Raw genomic sequence first — 25,752 nt, 5'->3', positions numbered from 1 at the left:
CATGAGTTTATTGCAGACATGATATGAAAATAAGTTCATTGTGATTCTGCAAATCTCCCTGGGCTTTCCCTGCCCTGGTCTTACAGAAGTAAGTTCCTCTGAAATTCCACCCCTGTGCAGGGTAAGGTAAAAGCGGGGTGAGGGACCAGGAGTGTGACTCTCTACAAGGACTCGAAGTGAATGTTTGTGAAAGGACACATCCCCAGAGCCAATCTCTGGCCAAATAGTCACAGAAAGCATGCACACTGTGTGAGTCCATTCATGCTCCTGCCTCAGCACACCAGATACTGTGTTTGTAAAACTCACACACAGTCATCATGTTTCTCGGAGCTGAGAAGCTCAAGTACGAGGCTTGAATGTCTGAGGCTGTATCTCTCAGAAGGGAGACGTATTGTGTCCACTCTTATGAGCTCTATGATTCGTTGATGAGAAAGAAGCCCTTGTGTCCTCCTGTGGCCACATGCAGCTGTCCTGGAGGAAAAGCACCAACCCTGCCGCTGCTCAGTGTAGCCCTGAGGATGAAGCACTCAGTTCCTGTAATATCTTGCTGCTTTAAATCTAACAAGACAAAGAAAGCATCCAAACAAAGATAGACATGGGCTAGGTAGTACACAAGTCTTGGTAGCAGAACTTAGACCACAAAACACTCAGGAACATACGGGATTCTTTAATAAGTTTGAAATATTTTCTCAGACTAGGTCATTTTTTTTGAAGACAGGTAATTTAGACAAGATACTCAATCATGCAATCTGATTTTCCATGATAAGATCCCACTGAATTCTCCCTAATTTCAGTGACATTTTATTTTTTAAGAAAAAAGAAAAAGATACTCCAAGATTTAGATAATTGTGGTTTTGAAAGACATTAAATTATTCAGTTATGAAATCCTCTTCTGCTTCCCCATCTCCTGAGCTAGCTGGCTCTGGGTCAACTTGACCCAAGCTCAAGTTACTGGATAAAGGGAGCCTTGGTTAAGAAAATGCGTCCATTAGACTGGCCTATAGGCCAGCTGGTAGGACAGTTTCTTAATTAGTGACTGATGTGGAAGGGCCAGGTCCATTGTGGGTGGGACCACCCCCTGGAAGGTGGTTCTGGATTCTATAAGAAAGCCACAAACAAGCTGGTAAGCAGCGCCCCTCCGTGGCCTCTGTATCTGCTGCTGCCTCCAGGTTCCTGCCCTGTTTGAGTTCCCGCCTTGCCTTTCTTCAGTGGTTGACTCTGATGTGGAAGTATAAGCCAAATAAACCCTGTCGTCCCCAGCTTGCGTTTGAACCACGGTGTTTCGTTACAGTAGTAACCTAACTGAGACGCCATCAGTGCCCTCCCATTACATGTGTAGATTGTATACTACGGGCTAATACATACTGAGATTACATCAAGCTCAGTGAGGAAAAAGTGGCCCATACTCTAGACAAGCACTGTGTTGAACTGTAAGAAATTTGCTATTTAATTGGCCCTTCACACTCAGGAAGTATGAGAAGGGCTGGATGTGGTGAAGTGAAAAATAGTCTCCTGACATTCCATCTTCCTGTGTTTGAACTGTATTGTTGTAGCAAACTACTTCCATTGAGTAAATCTGTCCAATAGACTCACAAAAAAAAATTAAAAATTAAAAATGAGCCCAAGTCCCCTACGTGGAAAGCTAAGCGTCCCTTGCCTTCTCAAGGTCCACAGACTGGAACCAAGAGGGAGTCATGTCTTGACATCTATTTTCCTGGATACTATTTTGACCACTACTCTGGATTCTAGCCATAAAAGACCTTCTTTTGCAGCCCCAGTCCCATGTAAATCTCTTCTCCCACCGTTCCCCTAATAAACCCACCCTCCCCACCAGATCACACATCAGATCACACACCAGATCACACACCAGATCACACACCAGATCACATGCCAGATCACAGGCCAGTGTGTGAAGTCTGGGTCTGTACAAAGCTTACACTGCTCAGTGTATAGTGAGAACATTTTTTACCATTTTCATTCGACTGGTGCCTGTGTCTTTCACAAGCGTGGGCGCAGTGTGGAGGGCACTGAACCGTCCAAGGGCTTTCTGTCACCACTGCACCCTCCCATGTTTTGAGCCAGGGAGAAGCTAAGCAATTTGGTTAATGTATACGATGAGTGTTCCAGCTCTGCTTTAGAAACACCAGACCTGGACAGACTGCCAGACTATTGGTGGAAGAACAACTCTCTGAGCAAAGACTGTTGCCCTAAGCCCTGCGTGGGAGCTGTGGGAACCTGTGAGGTGGGTGCTATTCCAAGGGACTTTGTTCTTTGGTTAACAGGGCACTTACTAGATTGGAGCCCAGCGTCGTGACTGCCCCGACTATCAGCACTGCAGCTGCTCTTTCCTGGCTTCCAAGCTTTACTCGGGCCTCTCCCCACTGGCCCTGAACGTCACCCACTTTCCTCACTCCAGAACCTAACTGCCATCTATCAGGAACACAATAGATATATATTAAATAAATCAACCTTTTACCTAAGCTTTCCTCATAGCACGAAGGCCCTGAAACTAACCAGCAGAAGAAATGTTTGGCAGCTATGAACCACTTGACATTTCTCCACATTAATCTCACTCTCCTTTCTTAATCACCATTTATTTTTCCTCCCTGACTCATTACTTCCCACATACAAACTGCCATGTCCTCCTGAGAGGTTGTCAGGCACATAATTTAAACTGGCCAAAGGAGCATTGCTTTTCTCATACCCCAAAAGACCCACAAAGATGAAAGAAAGAAAGAAAGAAAGAAAGAAAGAAAGAAAGAAAGAAAGAAAGAAAGAAAGAAAGAAAGTCCTGCTGCTTTTCAAATATGCCTTAGAAAGATTTGATTTTCTCAGTCTAAGTCTCTAATTATCTAAACATTCCACAACTACAAAATACCATATTTACATATGTAAAGCAAGAATGGGGACTCAGAATGCCTAATTGATTCACACGCAGAATGTTGAGACAAGTACAAATTCAGACATTACATTTTTGCAGATTCACATCTCCAAAGTGGCCCGATGGTATATTTCTTTACACAGCATTCTGGACCTTGAAATCTTATCTGCAAACAATTGCTATTTTGAGGACTTGAGGTTTTTAAGGCAAATATTTGGCATATGTTTGCAAATCGAGGCTCTAGAAGCAGGGTTATTAATTTACAGGCCTCCTTTGGAAATGGGGTCTTTGATTGGTAAATATTTCATCGTAATTCCCAGGTAAGGGGGGGCGGTGGCCACACTGACACCTTAACAGCTTTTTCCTCCTAGGTAAACTCATTTGGAACGGAAGTGATTATTTGGAAATCCATTTTATTCTAGGCAAAGTCCTCACCCAGGGAAAATAAAACAAAGCGCTGCTGGCTGACTCCTCAGAAGTGGTTGCCATTTTATTCTGCATCCTTCCTTATTATCCCCAACGGTTTAAATAAATATCTGTAATGGGGTCCATCTTCCTTATTGTACCATATAAAACTTACTCCGGGCAGAGAATGTATCCTAATGAAATAATAGCCTTTCTTCGATGTTTCTAGGTCAACACTTAATGCTGCCATTTTCTAATTTTATTCCAGTTCACAGCAGAGTAAAGACAAGCTGTGCCCCAGAATGACACACTGTCTTCTCAGCTGTCTCGCTGTTTAATGGTGAGCATCATTCCTACGGGAATGTCTCCCATGAGGTCACCTCTCAGTCCATAAAGTCCCCTAGGAAACATTGCAGCCTGTTCGGATCCACCCTCTCCTGGAATGTTAAATTAAATGATCTGGAAACTAAGTTAAAGAGATAATAAACTCGTCGCCAAGAACTTTTAAATAAATGGAAAAATTAAAATACAATAATTAACGCTAGACTTGGACCTTTGAGTTCATGTTTTTCTTCCAGCTCTGCTTCTTTTCTACATATCTGAGAACCACGGCTCCTTCATCTCATGAAGATTGACTTAGAATTTTAAAACTTCCTCTCTACTAATTACCTAGAGAATCCTAGAAAGAGCTAATTGAAATACTTCACACATTCTTTGTTTTCCCTCGACTTGCATTGTTTTATGCTGTCCCTAAGGTCTAGCTTCTGAGCATGCAATGTTCAAGACATCGTTGCACACAGCAGCCCAGATGCAGGCAGTCTTCAATACGAACCTGAGAAGGAGAAAGGGTGGAGCTATTACTGTCTGGTGTGCACAATCCAGGACAAGCATTCTCATGCACTTATTGTGTGACAACCCTGTCAGACTTCTCTCTATGAAGCGGTCTAGACAGGATCATTGTTAAAAACCCTTCGTGAAAATAGAAAGAAAGAAAAAAGAAAAAGATTCATTAGGAACCACAGAATCTGCATGGTAAAGTAGGGTCTGTAGGAGAGTCATCGTGATGCGAAGCCAGAGGGATCAAATTTACAAGGAGGAAAACTGTCCGTCAATGTGGGTGGAAAGGGAAGGCCTCCCTATGAAGGCAGGGATGCCCAGAAGTTAATAGAGCAACAAAGATAAAATATAGATATAGTGGGTGTTAATCCAGGAACACCAGAGGGAAGTGTGTGCTAGCCTTGGGGAGGTTTAGAAGTGTCCAGACATTGAGCTAGTTAAATCATATCAAAATTAGCTGGCATATGTGGTGAGTGTGTGTGTGTGTGTGTGTGTGTGTGTGTGTGTGTGTGTTTCATTCATGAATTCAGAGAGCTCCTGGGCAGGTGCAGTGCACACATGACCCACCAGGAACATGAAACAGCTTAACTAATTCACTAATACAGGTTACAAAGCACTTCAACTCATTGTAAGCCAGATGTTTAAGATTATTTATTTTATTCTGGAATTGATTCTAAATTCTCCCTTACATGAAATTAGCAAACCCATGACACCAAATGAAGCATCAGGGCCCAGGCTGAGAATATGCTAAAGACTGTGTTGTGTACCCTCTGAGACCCCATTTCCAGATGCTTAGTGTCAGGAATGAGTCACTGTCCAAGACTACTCTAACTGCGTTTGAAAGAGACGGTTTTTCTCTAACAAGCTCTGCTAAATTCTGGGCCTCCGCCAGGTACCTTATTCTTGAGGTGAATGAGATCACTCTGCAGTATCTCTTCCTGGACTCCCCCTTCATCTTCAGAACTTACGGCCTTCTTTTTGTATTATACCACACTAAGCAACCTAAGGAGTTAGGAAAAAGGGAGGAAGAATTTATTTTTCCTCAGTCATTGTGAACCGGCTTCGTAGATGCTAAAAACACATCCTCATAGTCAGAAATATGAACCTGTAATCTCTCTTCTGCCCTGCACTAAGCTCTTTTGCCCTAGAGCCTACTGATTATCATTTAATAGAAGCATTGGAAAAAGCTAATAATAAAAGAATGATTAGGCAATTAGTTACCCACTGTAAATTATGTTTTCAAAAGACTATATATGATGCTATATGTAGATTTATGTTAAGGTGGTACATGATTGGACATGAAGGAGGTAGGCAGAAAAAGGTGGAGGAGTGGAAGTAGAGAGGAGGCGGAGGGAGATTAGAGGAAAACCAAGATGGAGCTGGAGAAGGAGGATCTAAATCAGGTGATTGTAATTGGTGATAGTGGAAAGAAACACACCAGGGCGGTCATATCCACCCGGGACAGAAGCAGCGGGGCGGGCGGAGTGAACTGCCTAGGAAGGGAATCGTGTGGAGAGTGTGGCTTTCAGATCGTGTGACAGAGTCCGTGTGCTTGGCTCCACACTAGAGTGACCCCCAAGGAGAGAGACCGTGAGGGTCTATACAGAGGTAAGCCATCTTTTCAATATTTACCACAACAATTATAGAATTAAAACTCTTGATGTAAAGAGATAAGACCTGGGGATTAGGAGTGATTGCTACTTTTCTAGAGGACTAGAGTTCAGTTCTCAGCACATACCTGTGGCAACTCATAACTACCTGCAGCTCCAACTCCAAGGAATTTGCTGCCCAGCTTCCAGGCTCCCACCATGGGTATCTATGTGCATATACACATACATACATGCAGATATACAAATACACATAAAGAAGACAAATCCTTAAAAAGATCTGTATGTGCCTTCTAAAACTACTATAAAAATAATTACCGTGAATGTAGTGGTTTAAGCAAGTAATGGAAACGTACTATTTAATGTTGCTGGGATAAAAACGAGGTACATCTCTCAGAACTGAAATCAAGATTACAGCAGAATTGTATTCTAGGGTGCTCTAGGGCCCAGCTGCTTAAACTGTGGGTCACAACCCCACGTGGCATACCTGAATGTGAGAGAAGTGAAAATATTAGCAAGGTATAAAATTACTGAGCACGCAATAAGCTAAAGAAATCTCAGAATCAAATTCAGAAGGACTGAGTTGGTACAGTGTTTGTGTACTATGTGTGACTCTGTCTTAGGGTTTTCTGCTGTGAGGAAACACCATGAACACAGCAACTTGTATAACAAGAGACATTTCATTGGGGCTGGTTTACAGTTTCAGAGGTTTAGCTCGTTATCATCATGGTGGGAAGCATGGCAGTGGGAAGGCAGTGTTCAGGTGGACATGGTACTGGGGAAGGAACCAAGAGTTGAACATCTCGATCCAAAGGCAGCAGAAGTGGACTGTGTCTTCTACACTGTGTGTAGCTTAAGCGTATACAAGACCTCAAAGCCCGCCTCCACAGTGACACACTTCCTCCAGTATGTCCACACTCACTCCAACAAGGCCACACCTCCAAATAGTGCCACTTCCTGTGGTCCATACCTATTCAAACCATCACAGAAGCCTTGGGTTCAGTCTCCAAAGCCACATAAACAAGGTAACATGGGACACATGTATAACCCCAACCACTGAGAGATAGAAGCAGAAAGATCAGAAGTTCACAGAGTGAATTCAAGGTCAGCCTGGGCTACTTCTCAAAAAAAAAAAAAGTCCATGCATAGGCATAGTCACACATGTTACACGATACAACTTTACCACAGACTTATTTCTGAGTGTGTAACATGCACACTTTAGAAGTTGTGGTTTGATCTAGTCAAAAGCCTACAGCTAGATAGATCATAGGCATTAGGGAAGAACCCCTTCTGTTGTTCCATTAAATGAACAGAGTTAACCTGCCTCCTAAAAACTTATGCTCGTAGTCAGAATAGCGTTTGTTCAGTAAATGACTGTCCTACTAAGTGAGATGGTCATTAACTAAATAACTCCTAAATAAAAATAAATCCAGTAACAAAGGCTATGGAGATGTCTCGGTGAGCAAAGGGGCTTCGTGCTTCTGGAAAAAGCCCCATGTTCAGTTCATAGCACCAACATCACCCCAGTTTCAGAACAATGGTGTCTGGCCTCTGTGGGTACGCATGCTCACACATACACACCTGCCACTTAAAGTGAAAAGCAAACATGCCATCCGGCCTCCACTGAGCTCCGACTGTGGTATCTTGTTTCTTGTCTTATCTCTCCAATTAAAAGGCAAATACTTTAGCGGCAGCTATGAGTCAGATTTTTAAATCATCAAATGATTTTTGAGAAGATGTTTAAAAGAGAAGCAATCACCGCCCTTTTCAAGTATAAATTAAAGACACGTCAGAGATTTTACTCGGCTCAGTGCTGAAAGGGAGGAGCAGCGAGCTTTTGCCACCCGCTCAGAGGGAAACAGACACACTGAAGATACAGTAGATGCCTCTACCAGGAAAACTTAATTTACATTTCCGTGAACAGAAATTATTGTTTACATTATAAGCAGTTTTATACAACTCAGAGAGTTATGATATAGGACGACATGCCATGTAGCTAACGACGGTCTCAGGGAAGAATCCCCAATGGATTTTCCAGTCAAAGTATTTTTTTTCCTGCCAAATACTTAGCTAGTGTGGGTAGCCTCCAGGGTGATCAGATTTACGGCTGCCAACGGTGGGGCGAATTATATTGTCTGCGTGTCTCTTAACGGGACAGGAAGGGCCTTGTTTTGACAGTACATGCCAAAATGTATACCAAGTTAGTATCTGACCTGACGTTAGGAATGGCTAATGAGGGCCTCACCGGAGAACATCTGGTCAGCATGCTTCACAGATGTCTCCACCATGGAAGATGAACAGCAGCTGAGGAGCTGTCTCTGTGGAAAGGACACCAGGGCACTTGGCTGTTGGAGAGACCGTGTCTTCCCCCAAGGCCATCATTGTCTGCACCTCTGTTATCAACGCCAATCTCAAGGCTTCTTACTGTTCTGTGGTTATGGGCTGTCCACGCTTGAGGAGCTCACTGAAGGCGTGTGGGAAATTGTTGAACTCCATTTGCAGCTTTCTATAAGTAGGAAATCACTTCAAAACAAAAAGTTAAAAATGCCTTTTAGAGCGGGAAGAGGGGAGGGATTCTGATGCCGCCACATTAGTTGTGTTTGGGAACCTTATTCTTTCTTTCCCTGAGGCTCCTACTTCCCTTAAGCTATGAGATGAGATGACATGTCCACCTCTGGGTCAGCTGAACTCACAGGGTTACAATTGAGGAGGAGGGAGAGCAAGGGCCTGACTTCAACGTCGTGATTGCAAAAAGTAGCCTCTGCCAGCATTCTGAGTCAGGGTATGCAACTTATTTCAAATCTAGACTTCAAATATTCCCAGGTTAAAATAGATGGTGTTATTATTTCAAAAAAATCATATTTTTTTTAAAAAACAATTTTCTAATTTAAAATATAATTGCATCATTTTTCTCTTTCCTCTCTTCTCTCTCCCAGGTATGACTAACCCTTCCCCAACCTTCTCTTTTTAACCATTTGTGCTATATATACAAATAAATGTATACAACAGCCTACTGAGTTCCTTCAATGTTATACATACACATACATATACACATACATATACACATACACATACACATACATATATACATACATATACACATACATATATACATACATATATACATACACATACACATACATATACACATACATATACACATACATATATACATACATATACACATACATATATACATACATATACACATACATATATACATACATATACACATACACATACATATACACATACACATACATATACACATACACATACATATATACATACATATACACATACATATACACATACATATATACATACATATACACATACATATACACATACATATACACATACATATACACATACATATATACATACATATACACATACACATACACATACATATATCAGAACCAAATAACCAATGGAGATTCATAACTAGTCAGGAGGTTCATCCCTGGTAACCAGTCAAGGGGCTGATCCTAGGAAAAGACTGAGCAATTATTAATTGCCTGTAGTTTTCATCTAGGTATGGGGCTCCAAGAGATTTCCATCATCTACATTGGAATGTCAGCTGTTATTGGAATTGTTCAGTCTAGTTAGGCAGCCATGTTGTTGGGAGTTCATGGGTGTAGTATTTTTAGAGAGTCCATTCGTTGGATATCCTGATGCCAGAGTAAAATTCCATGCACCTAGGGGGAGGACAAAACAAAGGTCTCCCTAGACAGCTTAGTGAGATACCAAAAATTTAAACAATTAAAAAGGCTGGTGATCTCTGCGGTGAGTTTGCCTAGCACAGATGAAGCTCTCTATTTAATGTCCATAATCTCATTCTTAAAAAAATGTAAGAATGTTGTATTTTCTTTGAAGAACAAGAAACGCTGATTAGCTCAGGAACTCTTACAGGCTAGTGACGTGGCCCACTGTGGGAAGGCACTTGCCACCAAATCTGAAGACTTCCGTGTGATCCCAGGATCGTCTTAGTGGAAGGAGAGAACTGACCCCCCCCCCAGGGTTGCCCTCTGACCTCTGCACCTCAGCACAGCCCTATCCATGTTCATGAGTAAGTAGCACTAACTTTTCCAGAAAGACTCTCTCTTGGTCTTGGGCCACATTTTCCAGATGGACAAAGAGATAGAAATTGAGCACAGATAGAGCTGTAGCTGCAGCCATCAAATAGGAACACTAAAGGGAAATTCTGAAGTCCTGGAGGGAGTGGCCCGATGGCTCATCAGTTAAGAGCCAGTGTTGCAGAAGACTGCACTTCCAATCCCAGCACCCATCTGGTGGCACACAACCTTCTGTAACTCCAGTTCCGGGAGATCGATGCCCTCTTCTGGCTTCCTTGGGAATTGCATTACATGGTATACATACATACATACATGCATGCATGCAAACAAACATACATACATACATACATACATGCAAACATACATACATACATGCAAACAAACATACATACATGCATGCATGCATGCAAACATACAGACATACATGCATGCATGCAAACAAACAAACATACATACATGCATGCAAACATACATACATACATACATACATGCAAACATACATACATGCAAACATACATACATACATACATACAGAACAGATATGTTGAAAATAAAAATAAACAAACTTGAAAAAGTAAAGCAAAAATTGAAGGCTTCCAGTTGTTTACTCAACAACATCAGCAAATCAAACAAGACAAGAAGCAATAAAAAACGCAAACACACTGCAGTACAAAGTGGACCAGCCACACCGACAAAGGACTCCACACCGTTTGGAGTTGTGTTTTCAACCAACGGTTTTGTGATTCAAAAGACCACCGTTGAAAGCAGCAGAGAGCACGACACAGACATCTGGGGGGGGGGCGCCTTCGGCAACATCCAGCACTAAGGGTTGTAGTATTTCTTCCCCCTTACGGGGCTCTCTCGAATATTACAGAGCAGGTGTGTTTACAGGGTGCTGTGACCTGTAAAACTTACAACAGGCTGCAGGTTGTCTTACTGGCTCGGGACTTGAGGCCTTGCACAGCGCCTGGTGCTCACCTCCTGGGGAGCACTCCAAATGCACACTCCGTCTCGTTCCATTCCCACAGCCTGGTAAGCTTAAGTGTGACATTTTATATTTCTGAGTTTTGTCTGTCGCCTGACTTAAATTCTAGGTGGATCTTAAAACTTCGGATCAGGAGGAGGAAACTGCATGCTGTCCTTTTAAATGAGATCTGACATTTTGAGGAGCAAACGCCCTTGGCACAGAGGCAGCCTCTCTTCTTGTTCCTGTAAGGGGCCTTCCATGTCACACTGCAGACTACAGTGTCTGCAGCGTTTGAGCTTCCTGTCTCCCCGAAACCTTATCGTTTCCAGGTACACTTCAAACAGCGTGAGGACGGAAGCCCCTTGGTGGAGAGCATTTCACGCCTAGCCTTCACAGCAGATGAAGCAGCTGCCACATTAAACAGGAAACCCATGGGTCAAAATCCAAGCTGAGTGGGAAAGGTAACAAGCTGACCTGTGCCAGGGGTAATTTATGATTAAGTTAATGAAATTCTAATTAGGCTTATAAAGCCCTGAAGTATTTCCCACAATGGTGTACCATAAAGACTTTATTCGGGGAAGGCTAGAGTTCTTTAGATCCGGGTCATGTAAGACATTGCCACATGGATCTCGGTTGATATTTCCTCTCTGCTAGTGAAGCAACTCTCTTAAAGTGAGAACGATGCGAAGAAAGCCCTGAAGAGAAACAGACAAAACAAAGCAGCAATCTGTTTATTGTTCAGGACCCCCTGGGTAGTGGTTCAATTTCTTCTGATTTGTAAAAGTAGATTACTATCAGTTTAAATAATACCAGATAAATTCCCCCAAATCATTTCTATCATCCTATCTAAGGACCTCTCAAGAGTGGATTTGTCTCATAATTAAGAACATCTCAGAATTAAAAATAGAATGTTATTAAAAGTGAGGGGCTCTATTTAATTAAGTGCGCCCACTCATAGGCACTGATCAGTGCTCTCCTTGAAGCAGAAGCAAAGGGCGGGGGACATTAGTGAGTGGCCTCTGTGACTGGGGAGAATCTTCATTAATTCAGAGGTGTATAGATCAAGCTGCACCTGCAAGGGAGGAATGGCGCATTACCGGAGGTGGCTGGAGCAATCTATTCTGAAGTACTGTCTCTGGGAACTGCATCTCCAGAGGGAGAAATGGAAGCCCTGTGCTTGTGTGGAGAAATAAGACAGGAGTCAAAGCTAAGTGCACATTCTGACTCCCTTCCACACGTTTAGACTTAATTAGCTCATTAAGATACAATCATATTCAAAAGGCAACATCTTAGAAAATTCTTCGGGTTTCGGCATCCGTAATGGTATCCCTGCGACGGAGCTCTCCCTTGACTCAGTGGACCGACATGCTGTGGTCTGTATAATTACGCAAACGGTTCATGCCTGACACCTGCCCTCCCTGGCTTCCTGCACTTCCCGTGGCTGTGGGGTACGAAGCTTCTGGGGTTACACGCTCACTGCTATCTCCTGACTGCACGTTCAGTATGGACGTGACCCCACATACCAACTAAAAGAATTATTTTATTCTTCGATCTCTTTCCTGCCAAAGGGTCTTTCAATCATGAAACAAAAACTAACCTTGAACAGAACAATACTTTGATAATGATACCCAGTCATGTGGCTCTCTCAGGGAGTATTATTTCAGAAAGATCTATCTCCAGTGGACTACTTCATTTTATTCTTTAAAATACCCTTAAGGGAAAGTGCTGCCTATATCCCCACTTTACAGATCAATAAACTGAGGCCCAGAGTTTTCCAGGACAATCCGATGTCTGCTGGGGCCTGATTTTAATGTCTGGTGTCTCTCTGACATAAAAGACCTGTTGTTGGCTCAGACTCACTACACCTATCTCTTTTTCTCAGTTTTCTATGTATTTAGATACTGACTTAAGAACAGGAAGTTACTACGACAAACTCTGACAGCTCCTAAATGCATGGTGCCCAGCGTCCCTGTGTCCAGTGGTGAGAAAAGGTGCAGATGACAAGTTGTCCTCATTTGCATGATGCACCCATCCGTCAGCCAGTGTCATTAAACTGTCCCTTTAAAAGTAATGCCTCCCACAGCTTTGTCTTTGCTGTGCCCACTGTCCCCAACTCGGGCAGAGACTCTAGCTTAATGCCCTGGCTCCCTGGAAGAAAACCTCCTACAAAAACTCATTAAGGAAATCAGAGAAAAGGCATGTTGTAATTTTAGGACCGTGATGAGTCTATTTTAAATCAGGTGGGCACGTGCTCGTGCAATTTGCTGGAATGTCTTGGGAAAAAACAACCAAAGAGAAAGAAAAATACAGTGAGGGTTAAAAATAATGTCAAGTGGAGTACTATTTGAATTGCTATGGATAAATTAAAAACCGCTGTTAATCATTAATCGCCCAAAGACATTCACACTGCTGATGTATCTTCTCAGGCTGACTTGGGGGAAGATGTTTAGAACATTTGCGGGCTGTGCACTGTAGACTGATGTCTGTAAGCAGGTGAGGGCAGGCGAAAGGCAAGGCCTGTGATTGGACAGTGGAAAAGGAGGGTGGGCTGAGACCTTTTGAGACTCCGGAAAGAGTACAGAAGGAGAAAGAAGGAAGAAGGAGGAGGAGGACACAGGTAAAGAGCCACAGGTAGCTATGAATATCTTATAAGGGGTGGATTGTTATAGGACAATTTGTCTTATCTAGGTGAACAGTTTATATCAATATCGATTGGCTCTGAGTTTATTGTGTGGATGTTTTGTGGGGTGAGAATTTACCGATATAACTCTGATTGATAAATTAAATGCCTCTAGAGTTTTGATTTTACCAGGCCACTGAGATTTGTGACTATAACTATTTAGGTAAGTAATCTACCACTGAGCCAACTCCCAGACCTCAAAGTATGAATTCTACAAAAAATAGATCCCTTTTTTATTTAAGTAGAGCCCCAAATCTTAGCCCAGATCATAAATCAGGGGAGTAGTTATGTTTGCCTAAAACGTTGCTGTAGGTCTTCCTGGACTCAGTTATATGTTATTGTCACTAGAAAGCCTTTTCTGGACTCCTGTCTGAACTGGTACCGAGTCCCCCCTAGTTTGTTGCCACGCAGTGCAGCCACCGAGCTCCACCAAAGACCTTTACATTGTGTAACACTGTTGCTTGTTGTATTAGCTATTGTTCTGTTTCTGCAGTGACACACCGGACAAGAAACAATTTAAGGAACTGTTTGTTTCAGCTTAAATTCCATGGGACATATTTTGTCCTCAGAATGAAGGCATGGCCATCTGGAGTAGAAGGCAGCTGGTCACCTTGCACAGACTGGGAGAAATCACAGAATGAACAGGAGGGTCTGTAAGCAAGTTTGCACCTCAGGAAAGTTCAACAGCAACTGCACCACTTCCCGGAGACCAAGCATTCAGTGCTTAGCACATCAGAGGAAACCCTGACAAGGATATCCAGAGATCAAATGAAAGGGTCTAGACTCAGAAGCCCGCAAGCATGACTTCTGTGGGTTAAATGGTGTTCTAGCCTACAGCACATCACTGCTCGGGTCAAACACTGAGCAGAGACCCAAGAGAAGCTCTGCATTCAGAAGGCATTTGTGTAGTTCAATTCAGGCAGAGTCCTCAAGGATCTAAGGCAATTATTTCAGAGAAGGGCACGAGCTTTCTCATATTTCAAATCAATTAAGACTTTATCAATAACACAGTAGTTCAGTTCTGATATTGAAAGCACAATTATTTCCTCATTATTGAAACACAGGGAAAGGACGCTAGTTACTTAACAGTAGCACAACTAAAATGCTTTTGAGGATAGTCCACTAACTGATCACCAACCTAAGACTAGACAAGGGCAAGGCTTCCTCTTCTTTTAAAGAAATCCTCATGCATTGCAAGGTTGCCGACACAAAGATGGAGGAAATGAAGAAGTCTCCTCTTTCCTTGAGAAATGCTACCTCAGTGAAGCCTTAGTTGATAAAGGCACATAAGAACAACAAAGGGTGAGGGCAGGGGTGACACAGTGGGACAAGTCACAGGGACACTGAAAACAGAAAGGGAAGAGGCCACAGGAAAAGGTGACAAGAAACATCAAGTTCAAAGGCTTTGGTCTTTGATGCTCTGCTCTTTTCCTCTTACCCATGTTCCCCCTTGGGTATACAAAATGATAATGCAATTATTGACCCTATGAAAATGTCTCCTGTGACAGACAGGCTAATGTCACTTCAAAGACATGCACGTTCCTGGAGCCCAAGCTAGAGCAGGTTTTCTCAAGTGGGGGCTCACGGAGATGCTTAGAAATGAGGGGACACGGGAGGAAAAATTGGGGGGTCTATAAAGATGCTTTGCTTTGCCGATTTAAGGTTGAAGAAGGATCCAGAGGCCAAGGAATGCAGGTGGTACCTTGAAGAGGAAAATTCAAAAAGATTATTTTCCTGGGTTCCGGAAACACATCTCTGATGACAACTCAATTTGACCCCAGTGAGACCCACTTCCGTCTTATGAAGTCTGAACAGTGAGAGAAGAGAATGTCCGCAGTTGAAGCCATTGAGGTCACTCTTTTGGAGAAGCTGTAGTGCAGTAATACGATTCCCAAATCTAAGCCCTAAGTCCGGGCTGTTTACGACTCCGAACCAGAGTCCCCTGGACTCAATCAAATGTGCAGAATTAACCCACCATCGTCTCTGCATACCAATCTATGTCTTGCTCGTCAATCTGATCAACTTAGAATGGAAAGTAGACTATACTCCTGGGTCTGTCTTCAAGGATATTTCCAGAGAGAGGTAAGGGGGAAGGTACACCCTGAATGTAGGCAGTACTTTCCCATGAATCAGGAACTTGAATGGGATGCAAGAGGAAGGAAGAGAAGCCCAGAAAATATTTATTTTTTCTCAGTGATACTATATTATTATTATTATTATTATTATTATTATTATTATTATTATTATTATTATTATTATTATTACTATTGCTATTAAGCAAATATGGGAGAAATGTCAATGCCATTAATCACTGAAAATGTAAACTAAGCATGTAAGACACTATGTGCACCTAAAAAACAATTTTGCAACAATTTGTCAAGATGCAAAGCAACATCTAGTCTCCTGAACTGTCAAAATAATGGCCCCGTACATGGTTACAAGAATGGTCAATATCCCCACTTCTGGAAATCTGTCCCCAGGACATAATGTACATAAAGCAATGGGAAAGCTGCCTGAAGAAAGATGCCAAGTTAGACCCAATGATAAGGTATCACTTGAAACAATATATAACCATAAAATTACTATAAACTGAGAGCAAGGCAAACAGAAAATGCTTTACTGTTTTGAGGGCAAAGGCATTAAAAACAATGCACAAATGTGAATATAAGTGATTGCTCTTCTCTGGTTACTAGACCTTCCTAGAACATTGTAGAACACAGAGTCAGGCAGCCAGATGTCAAGCTCAAAATCGGTGCTGCTAGAGCAGAGAGAGGCTAGCCGGTCTCTCTCCAGACATTTCCATTAGGAGGTGTTAACACGCTGGCCTCTGCTCTGACTGCACTGAAGTGAGAGGCTGACATCCAGGAGGATTGTCTCCTGATGGTCTCACCTTCAAAGGCCATGAGTGTGGTGGCTTGTGTCATCTCAGGCTCTGCCTCTCTCCACAGCAGCGCCTAGCTTGAATTCAACACACACTGACCTTTATCTAACCCACTCTGGGCCTGTCACTCAGCTGTGCCACACCAATTCCCTTGCATGGCAGACATCATGAAGTCAAGTCGTGACCTGTGCTCTCTGAGCTGCTCGTTGAGGAGAAGGAATCTGGGGTGCTGTCTGTAATACTTGGGGACCTGGTGTCTCTTCTTGGAACTTTAGCACTAAATTGGCCCATAAACAGTTACAAATGCCTGGCAATTTAGCTGTGGCTTCTTTTCCAAAGTTATGTGTGTGTGAAGAAATAAACTGTCAGAGAAGGTAGAGTTATACCTGGTCCCAGATCCTGCTTCTCCCTGCTTCCATTCTACTCTGCCACACCCTCCTAGCCATAATGAAATGAAACCTCTGGGTCTGTGACCTGAAATAAACACATCTTCCCTTGAACTGACTTCCTTGGTATTTGGTGACCGTCACAAATACTGAAACCCAGATTCCCATCTCCACCTGCCTGCGGTGCTTTAAAAGAACATGTCCCCCATAGGCTACGAGGTGGCATTACTGGTGTGGCTTTGTTGAAGGGCATGTGCAACTTGATGGCGGGCCTTGAGGTTGCAGAAGCACAAGCCTGTTTGTTCTCTTCCTGCTGCCTACATCCTGCTGTCAGGATGTAGAACTCTCAGCTCCTTCTCCAGCACCATGTCCGCCATGTTCCCTGTCATGATGACAATGGACGAAGTCTCTGAACCTGTAGGCCAGCCCCAGTTAAGTGTTTTCTTTGATCAGAGTTGCAGCGGTCATGGTGCATCTTCACAGTAATAAAACCCTAAGATACTGCCTGCACAGTTGGCTACCCTGCCTTCTTGATAAAACCCAACAGTTCATAACCAGTCTTCAGCGCTCTTCTCCCTTCTTGCCGGTTTCAACGCTTCGCAATCGCCATGAAGAGACCCGCCATGATGAAATCCTACCACATGCACTGTCATTGTTCCCTTTGTCATGGTCCCAAAAAGAATCCCAAATTTTAAAGAGTTAAATTCTAACCAAAATCTAAGACAACATACTTAGCTATATGAATAATCAAAGGAAGATCTTGGGGGAAGAGAATAGAGGTAGGTACCCTTTGTACGCTTGTCTGAATCATTAGGCAGCAACGGTGAGAATTTCCAGTGATAGTGAATCTTCACCAGATAAGCTGATCCAAGGAGTTTTCGGACCTGAAAAGATGTAGTTTCCATAGTTACAGAAAGTGAAAAATATTGGTGGAGAAATGATCGTTCCAGAAATATTCTTAAAAACTCTGTTCCTTACCAAGCCTCAAGCTCTCTCATGTCACTCAGCGGTGATTGCTGGAAACCCTATTCCCAGGATATGCTGATGGTACCCACAAGGGTGTGTCTTCAGTCTGTAACAGGCAGAATCAGGATACAGGAGCCCAGGGGATCCCTAAGACAAAAGTTCTTGCCAGGTAAGAGTTGGGACATGAAATGTCCAGCAACCCAGTTAATGCAGCACTTCATCCTGTGTAAATTGTGGAGAGAATATGATATGTCAGACAAATCTCAGCTCCATGGAGAACTCTCTAAAAGGCCAGACTCTTAGAAACCAATAAGGAAGAGGGCTTCACGTTTTACTGACATCTTGTCACTCCACAGGAAGCGTCCTTGGCGAGGCAGTGTCAGGACGCCAGATACTGCCTCTGTCCTGATGCACCCTGCATCCCATTTCTCTCAGTATTAGGTTTTAAAAAACTCTGTGTGAAGACACCTGTTCTGTTGTGATCTTGATAATATTTTGTGTGATGTTTCCCAAAGCTGAGTACTTCCTAAGTGTCAATCTTCCCTGTGGGTCATCAAAATGAACATCCCACTGTCTCTGGCAAGTGTCAGTTTTTCATTGCTGGGACAAAAAAAAAAATTACTGAGAAAAAAATGTAAATGGATAGAGTGTTTGCTTTGTTCATGGTTTTAAAGCTTTCAGGGCGGGTTGGAAAGCACAGGGTGGTTCATTCTGTGGTAACCTGGAGGCAGACAAGCGGAACACTGAGCTCTTGGGATTCCTCCCTTTCCCAGTCTCCCCTCCAGACCAGATGGCATCATCTACACTTGGAGTTTGGCTACCCCTTAGTTAAGCTCGGCTCTATCTGGAAATGCTTTTGTAGATTCACCCAGGGGTGTAATTTCCTAATCCCTAGACACCTTTCAACCCAGTGAAACTGACAATCATGATTCACCAACACAGTCACTGGTGGTAAGGATGGTATGTGTGCTTCAGTTCCGGGGCCCCAGGAGTTACCTCAGCATCCATGGGTTCTGTAAACAATGCTAGGCTAACAGGGAATGGCCTGGTTGTAACTAGCCCACCAGACATTCTAACTCAGACTCTTTCTTGTCTTTGTACTAGCCAGTGTCTGTGTGCATTTGCTAAAGCCAGGCAATATTAGCTCAGCTTCGGAAATTTAACCACTGAAGATGCACTTAAACAAGTGTTATAGCAGCAAATGCTTTCCTCCCCTCCTCCCTTTCCTTCTTGTTCTCATCTTGATCTTAAGCAAACCGTGCTCAGCCCTTTCTAGCCACAAAGGCAGCTGAAATGAGCGCATGCTTCAGCCAGCCATCGGTGCCATTATCAGTGACACCAGTGTTCACATCATGACAAGCAGCCAGCCAAGAACTGGTCTGAACGGGCCCAAGTGTGCCACTCTCCCTGGTTCTCTCAGGAAACGTCATCAGTTAACCGGTAGATCACGCTGCTGATGCTCTGTAAGCAATAGGGAGTCCCATCGGAACGGGAGGATCCGTCAAATCCGTGGGATAGTAAAGAGACCTCTGTCCTTGTAGGAAAAGTGATCAAAAGAAAACATTTTATTAAGTGACTCCCATTCAGGAAAGGTACTTTCTTGAGAGTAGACTTCTGACTAATCTCAATCTCAATTCTAATTGTCAAGGTTAAAACCTCGATGATGTGTGTGTGGGGGGGGGGGGGAATCAGGACAACAGAAACTATCGTTTCAAAAACATAAGGTACACCAGTAGATAAAATGTCTGAAACTAGGTCAGAGAGTTTGCTAAGAGAGGGGCAGGAGGGGAGGAAGGGAGGGGGGAGAGAGGAAAGGAGGGGGAGGGAGGGAGGGAGGGAAGGAGGGAGGGAGGGAGGGAGGGAGAGGGGGAGGGGGGATAAGGTGGAAAGACCAGTTGTTAGATTTTGACTTATTCAGTTATTTGCTTACAATCACTGCCTGTCTGCCGAAAGTGACTTCACTCGCCACCTGGAACAGAATAACCTGAAGAAAATGGCTGAAACAGTGTGTCATTGTCCTTAACAACCTGGTGACTGCACCAAGGCCTCGTTAACTCTCGCTAGCTTAGCTTCTCCGCCTGGCAGGTTTAGAGTATTAAGTAAGAGTACAAACTAGACCCAGCGTTTCAGCCTTCCACAAGCTGTCCTGGCTTTGAGCCGTGGACAGCATCTCTCTTCTGCTCAGTTGGCATCGGAGCGCCCATGGGCAGAAAGGTTACCTCAACAACATGGAAGACATGTGGCGATCAGGCCGAAGCAGGGAGTGCAGGGAAATCCCCCAGGAGTCACAGGGCAGTCTTCAGTGGGATGATATCCACAGGACACAGTCACAGCCAAAGTGCCCAAGAAACTGCTTAGAAAAGCAGTCCCTCGGCCGTGTGCCCCGGAAGCGCTGATTTCTCAAGATCGGCTTCTGTAAATGGGTCAGAGAGGATATAAAATGTGGTGGTTTAACTCGCTCATAAAATATCCATTTAAATTCTGAGCTGCTTCCTTGGAGAATCGTTCCAGTTTTCAGTGACTTTCTAGTTTTAAACTGAAAATCGTCATTGTTTAATTACATGGCTTCTGCTTATACCCCCAGATGTCATGTGGTACACACACTGTTACTCTTTAAAGACATTTAAAATTCAGTTTATTTTATGAATTTAGGGAAATATTCACAGGATCGTTTCTGGCAGCTGATTTAATTTTAAAACGGGTTGGGGCCACTGGTACAGGTTTATAACCCAGTTACCGGTGAGTCCAAGGCAGGAGTAGGAAGCCTGGCTTTTACAGAGGACTTCAAGACCAACGTGCACAATTTTGTGAGATGTCTCATAACAAGCAAAAGCTTAGGATGCCTGAAATCTTCAGTTTAATTCCCAGGACCACAAAATAAAAATATTAAAAAATACTTATTCTAATCAGAACGAATTCTGATCAGTATTGATATATAAAGGGTGGAATTTGCAGAGCTGTTCTTGTGTCCCATCCGACTTTATATCGCCGGTGACTACTTTCCTTACCCAGAATTCCACCTGTCATGAGAAAACTATCCTCCACACAAAACAAAGGATGGTCTATGTTCATCAGGAGGAGTTTACTCTGTACCCAGAGGGCTGCCATCAGAACGGGTAAAAATGCCCCCTTGTACAAGCAAACCATAGACCAAATATTCCACAGTGAGGCAGATTCCTTTCAGGATTAAGCCATTCTCCCAGGAAACAGTAGGTACGTGCAGGAACCCCAAGTACAGGAGTGTTGTTGATGGGCCTCAGTAATGTGTTCTAAACCTATCTCCAAAGGGCAATAGTTCCCCTGAGATATTATACATTTTCTTTAAATTTCATTTCAGTAAACATAAAAGCTTAGGAAATTCTCACTTTATTATGGAACTTTGCTATGGCAATGTGAGTTGGAACTTTCCACTAGTCAACTGTAATATATATATATATGTGTGTGTGTGTGTGTGTGTGTGTGTGTGTTTATGTATCTGGAGAATTGTATATATATATATATATATATATATATATATATATATATATATATATACACACACACACACATACACACATACACACACACATACACACACACATACATACACACACATACACACACATACATACACACACACATACACACACACACATACACACACATACATACATACACACACATACACACACACATACACAGACACACACACACACACACACACACACACACACACATATATTCTCCAGACTAATTTGACCAAAGAATCATGTGCAGTGTCTGTGCGTCCCATGGGGTCTCTCGTGCCTTAGGAACACAAATTGGAAGGGACTACACTGTCTAACACGAGGAGCCCGTGGAGTAGTGGCTGCAAACAAGGGCCCAGGGACATCATTCTGAGCCGTCCTGCTGGCTGAGCCTTTGCCACTGAATGCCCATCAATGGTATCAAATGTTTCCTATGCCAACTCTCAGACTTCTAGCAGTCATCAGAAGTGGCAGGATCAAGCCAAGAGACAAACAATTGTGCCCGCCAACATCATTTGGGGGGAGGGGCATTCTCCAGTTCCTTTCCTGGCCTGCTTCTTGGACTTGATGCGATTTCATATTCTCAGTGCCATGACTATCTGGCTGTACATTTAGTTTCCAGTTTTGTTTCGGAGCCCTGTCATTGCATCAATCTGAGCAATTCCATCTGCTAAAATGCTGACAAATCCAGCTGCTTTGTCACTTCCAATCAATTCACTAATGTCCCCACGTTCTGTTTCAATTAGCAGCCTGTTCTCTGTGCTGTTTGACGACTTGATACTACCTACAGTCTGCAGATTTAAAAAAATCAAATTACACGTTACTTTGTCCCTGACATTAAAAAAAAAAAAAGTCTTTCTTTCTTACCAAATCATTTCTATTTAGCATGTTTACCCCTCTTAAGTTAAATTATGCTCCACCACACTGAAAAGTAAGAGGTTTGATTGTTACACAAAGAATGGATCCATGTGCCAGGCGCTCCGCAGACATTCCCTTGGTCCTGGTGCTCTCAGAAGCCAGGCCTCTCTCATCTAAGGCTTCTATTGTTGCCATTTTTCTTCAGCACCTTCCACTAAACACCTCCTTGAGGCATTATTTATTTAACCGTGGTCCCTTACTCATTTTATTTAATTCACCAACACCAATACCTCCATTTTTCTCAGGTCTGCAGCTCTTGACTGAGATGTAAGGGATGAGTTAGACACAGCCATTCTTGGTGCTGATTCTGTTATCACTCAACACCCATATCCCACCCCACCCACACCCCACCCTCACCCCACCCCACTACCACCCCCACCCCCACCCTCACCCCACCACCACCCTCAACCCACCACCACCCCCACCCCACCCACACCCCACCCTCACCCCACCCCACTACCATCCCCACCCTCACCCCACCCTCACCCCACCACCACCCTCACCCCACCACCACCCTCACCCCACCACCACCCCCACCCTCACCCCACCACCACCCTCACCCCACTCCCACCCTTACCACCACCCTCACCCCACCACCACCCTCACCCCACCACCACCCTCACCCCACCACCACCCTCACCCCATCACCACCCTCACCCCACTCCCACCACCACCCTCACCCCACCCCACCCCCACCCTCACCCCACCACCACCCTCACCCCACTCCCACCCTTACCACCACCCTCACCCCACCACCACCCTCACCCCACCACCACCACCACCCTCACCCCACCACCACCCCCACGCTCACCCCACCACCACCCCCACACTCACCCCACCCCCACCCTCACCCCAAGCAATTGTGAAGTAGCATTTGAACTGTGTTTTTCAAGCACATCCAGCGCCTCTTCTCCTGTCTTCCGTTCCTCTGAAAAGCAATCTATGTTTACCTGTTTTAATCATATAAAGTTGCACAGGTTCTTTTGTGACAAGATGCAGGAATAACACAGCACTCTGACCGTCCTTTCCCATGCTCTGACACAGCTGACGAGAGGACACTTTCGTCGCCTAAAGCAATACAGCAGCAGTACTGTGGGTCATATTTGTGACTTTAATAACAACCTGGAATCGCCTGCAGCCTGCCTTATTTCTGGTCTTGCTGATTTCTCGGGGACCTGTGATAACACAGCTCCCAGTTGCCCGTCTAATCTGCCTTCTGCCTTCTTTTGTATTCTCTTTTGATGTATATTTCACGGCTATTCGGTCTTGCAGCAGAGTAATCTGAATCTATAGTCTGCCTTCTTGGGGTATTCTGAGGAACTAGAATTTGCTTCCAGCCTGTGCGCTCTCACGAGTGTCTACTTTTTCCTGTGGCTGGCCTTGAAACCTTCGCCAAGTTTACTCTCTTTTAGACATTTGAGGGGAAAAAGAACAAAACACGGCTTGTCAGTGGAAGCTCCACATTCCTTCAGTATAACAAGATCCCATTTGGGTTTGTGCTTGAAAGATGGGGTCATCATTCACCGCTTAGAGATTCATTGTTTTCAATGAATACACATGTGCCTAGTTGTTCAGAGAGTGTTTAGTGAGCACCAGCTTTATCCAATACTTTTCAATAGCTGGACCTGAAAAAAGTCAGCTTAAGAAAGGGCTTCTTTTGGCTCATAATTTGAGGGTGCGTTCACCATGTCAGAGAAGACGTGACAGCAAAAGTAGCCATGGCACCAGGAAGACGAAGCCCTGCTTTCATCCTGTTCGAGGTCAGAGAGCAGATCGGCAAATCCTGCTACCCAGTTCCATCTTTTCCTTTTTCTTTGTGTGCAATCCAGGACATCAACCCACGGGATGGTGCTCCCGACATTTAGGGTGTGTCTTCCCTCTTCAGTTTAGCCTCTCTGAAAACGCAGTCCCTTCCAGACACATTAGAGATTTGTCTCCAAGTGGGTCCAAATCCAGCCGAGTGGCCAGGGTATCAACCATGTGGCCAGTACTGTCTCTCAGTCTGTACTGCTGAGTCCAGAGTTCACAGCTTCATAGTGTTTCCTTTGTTCAGATTCTCCGACTGCTAGAAAGCATGTCTGCTTGCGGAGACCTTTATAGACCCTCCAATTGTAGTTCTTTGTCTGAAATGTTCTGCAGTACGTATACTATCCCTCTCACACCACAGAACCTTGGACATCCATCTTCAGACATTTTCGAACTTGGTGGAAAGATCTTCCCCACTTAGTCTCCAATCCCTTGCTGCAGCTTGAGTACCACACACCACAGAGTTTATTATTTCAGCCTGTTGAGATTCAACCTACAAGCAGAGAGGCTCAGTGTACACATCTTTTCTTTACCCCTTATACCTGAGTTACCTATCTTGTATCCCAAGAAGAAGAGACGGCATCATGACGTGTGGGATAAAGTTCTGTGATCCTAAGTTACTACCCCAGCCATTCGGAGGAGAACAAGGTGCTTTGAGAGGAATAGTCATGAAATGTGGGTTTAGTGCTTTGGTGGCAAATGACAGAAAACCAGATGTCAGGTCTAGACTGTAAAGACAAAATTATTTCACATACCATGGAACAAGGCAGCTTAGGCCAGGCCAAAATATCACTGCAGAGGTTTCCTTGATACCCTTGCACTGTTTCAAGGTGACAACAGCAGCACCCAGCTCTCCAAGACAAGACAACCTTCAAATAGGAAGGCAGAAAACTGAGCAGAAGAGGAGAAAACAGTTGTTTCTTATCAGAAAGGCTTCTCATAAACTTACTGACCAGATGACTGCGAGGCCCAAACTTTACCCACATAGTTCTCAGAGTGAGCTTCCCAACAGCCACTCCTACCTCTCCTGAGGATTTATTAAACATTTGAACGCTCCCAGCCTCCATCAGAAGAAACTCTGGAGTTAGAGTCCAGGATTCTGGATTTGAACAAAAGCTCCAGGTAGTTCTGGTACTGCTAAGTGCTGAGCGTTTCTGTTCAATCCATATCAAAGCAAGTGCTTTCAAGGCACTCAGAGGGGTGGTTCTGTACTATTCAGAACCGGGCAGGCTTTGGTCTGGAGTAGAGAGAGGCTGATAATGGTGAGGAAAGGAGGAACACGCACGTGGGAATGAAGAGTGGAGGAGGAAAATGGACAGAGATACGGCGTGGGAACAAGAGGCCCACGTTGCCATGGGAATGGAAAGCAAACAATCAGACTTCAAGTCTGAAATTACTGATTTTTGCAGATTAGAGGGAGCTAATACAACTAATAAACAGCTGGAGGAAATCAGTGTTCTAGTGAAAAATAGGCTTGATTATTCTCCTTCAAGTGTAATTTAAGAGTGTGATAAGTACCATATCGTGACACATTTGCCGAAAAGCGATTCCGCACTGCAAAAATCAGTAGCTAATTAGAACGTCAGTAAAATGCCAGATTTCATACAATGTGTGAGGTGGGGCAAAGAAGGTTATTTATCAAAACGCAAATCACTGATTTCGAATCTCTTCCTCTAAACCAGTTTTGCCTCTGCAGCCCAGCAGTTTGTCTGTTTTCCCTTTTCTTTTTTTCTCAAGACAGGATCAAAATCTTTCTGAGCAGCTCAAGCTAATTTTACTCTCAATCCTTTGCCGTCCAAATCCTAGAATCATAAGCATGTTGTAAGAGAGCTC

Source organism: Micromys minutus, assembly GCF_963924665.1.
Source record: "Micromys minutus genome assembly, chromosome: 19".
NCBI classification, from domain to species: Eukaryota; Metazoa; Chordata; class Mammalia; order Rodentia; family Muridae; genus Micromys; species Micromys minutus.
Note: the sequence above shows the minus strand (reverse complement) of the source record.